Source organism: Solanum stenotomum, chromosome 12, assembly GCF_019186545.1.
Source record: "Solanum stenotomum isolate F172 chromosome 12, ASM1918654v1, whole genome shotgun sequence".
In the NCBI taxonomy this organism is placed as follows: domain Eukaryota; kingdom Viridiplantae; phylum Streptophyta; class Magnoliopsida; order Solanales; family Solanaceae; genus Solanum; species Solanum stenotomum.
The window spans coordinates 25,789,837-25,792,034 of record NC_064293.1 but is presented as its reverse complement, the minus strand read 5'-3'; the positions used below and the strand labels follow the sequence as shown (position 1 = coordinate 25,792,034).

Here is a 2,198-nt window from a genome sequence, read left to right as displayed (position 1 = left end):
ATGACCCTAACTCTCTTGTTGGGTTTATACCGCTTAATGATCGTCTACACCTAGTATCAGATGAGATGTAGTTGATACGTTATTCAAAATGCCACCGCTGTTGGGGAATGGTGTTGTTTAGAATTCTCTTATCGAAGTTTAATTTGTGATTTTGTTAGCTGTAGTTGAATCAATTTGATTTGTTTTTTGTTTGTGTTAGTTGTGTTCAACAGAAGAGGAAATGAGTGAGGCAGAGATTAATGGTACCCAAGTTGTCCACAAAGGTGATATTGACGGTCTTAATAGTGTGCATAACCCAATCCAATTGGGGTGGAATTTGTGCAATGTGTCTACCATCAACCGAAGGGAATGCTATATTCCATGTTACTAGCACAACTCTACATCTCCTCCAAATGAAGGGACTCTATGGACGGTTGGCTCATGAAGACACACATGAGCATATGCGGAATTTTATAGATGTTTTGTGGTATGTTCTCATTCAAGAATGTATCACAAGAATCAATATGTCTCGGGTTATTCCCTTTATCTCTAACGGGTGAAGATAGCAAATGGCTGGCTGAGTTACCGAAGTATTTCATCACATCTTGGGATGAGCTTACCACAACATTCAATGTGAGGTTCTTTCCCCCGTCAAGGATGATGAAACTCATAGACAACATTCAAGGTTTCAAACGATTGGAAGGTGAACCCATCCATGAAACATGGCTGCGGTTTAAGAAGCTACTAATTCAATGCCCGACTCACGGACTTCCAAACAATGTGTTGTTACAATACTTCTATCGAAATCTTGACTCAATAAATAAAGGAATAGTTGATCAATTGCTTCGAGGTGGAATAATGTTGCAACCATTTGAAGTGGCTTTGTTTCTTCTTGATGACATGAAGAAAATAAATCAAGCATGCTACACTAAAGAAGATCAAGTTTTGCCTTTTTGCTTTAGGATGACTCAAGAACAGCTTGATAAAGAAAGAGAAAGGGATAAAAACATCAACAAGATGTTATCCCAAATAGAAATGCTACAAAAACAAGTGTTAGAAAATATGGACAAACCTAAAGGAGAAAGGATAGTATTTAGAGTTGAGAGGGTTCTCCCTCGGGCTACTTAAAGTCGGGAGAGAATAAATGTTGGAACTTTCACAGAGTTGAGGAGGGTTTCCACCCACGCTACTTGCAGTGGGGTGGGAATCAAGGTTGGACTTCTCACAAAGAAGAAAAGTGGAGAAGATACTATGAAGAATGGGCCAAACAAAGTGACAATTGGAAAAGAGAAGATGATCATGAAGTGGATTAGACACAATCGAGTGATAGCCCAAGGTCAAAGGGGAGTGCAAGTAGTCTCCGGATGGATGATTTGTTGTCTCGAATCCTTGACAAAGTTGAGGGCTCGGATGACTTGTTAAAAGGAATGAAAGCCAATTTCTCGTCATTAAACAATACAGTGAACTCTCATGCTAATGCAATCAAGCTACTTGAAGGCCAGCTGAGTCTACTTTCAGCACAATTGGAACCAAAAGTAATGGGGGAAGGCGAAGCCAGCCACATAACAACTTTGATAGAGGATAGTGATAGAAATTTGATTGTGGTTACTTGAAGTAGAAAGGTAGTGGTAGGTGATATGACGGGTAATGATAAAGCACAAGTTCATGAAGAAGAAAAAGGTATTGAGGAAGAAGAGGTTCCCATCCGGCAAGGCCTTGCCAAGGAGTTACAAAAAGATGCATGAAAAAGCACCTCAATCCCAAAATTTGTACAACCTCTCCCCCAAATAACTCCTCCATTTCCCCAACGTCTCAAGAAGAAAAATGAGGATGAGAAGTTCAAGAAGTTCTTATCAATGTTCAAGACATTATCCATTAATATCCGATTAGTGGAAGTGTTGTTGGAAATATTAGGGTATGCCAAGTTCATGAAAGAGCTAGTCACAAAGAAAAGAAGCTTGGACTTCGAAACAACTTAAGTCTCTCATAGTTGTAGTGAAACTATGACTAATAAGATGATTAAAAAGAAATAAGATCTGGGAGACTTCACCATTCCTTGCACTATCGGTATGCCCAAATTTGCCAAAGCCCAATGTGATTTGGGAGCAAGTATAAATCTAATTCCATATGAAATCTATAAACAACTTGGGTTGGGTGAACCGAAATCCACAACAATGAGGCTTCTGACGGTGGATTGGTCAATCAAGCATCCGTGGGGT

At 39.5% G+C, this 2,198-nt stretch overlaps 1 non-coding gene across 1 annotated transcript; it reads right to left on the bottom strand.

The window, feature by feature from the left end:
* Positions 1-642: 642 nt before the first annotated feature.
* On the bottom strand, positions 643-749 carry LOC125849605 (small nucleolar RNA R71). Its single transcript, XR_007444681.1, has one exon. It is a non-coding gene; the product is annotated as a small nucleolar RNA R71 (small nucleolar RNA).
* Positions 750-2,198: the final 1,449 nt, after the last annotated feature.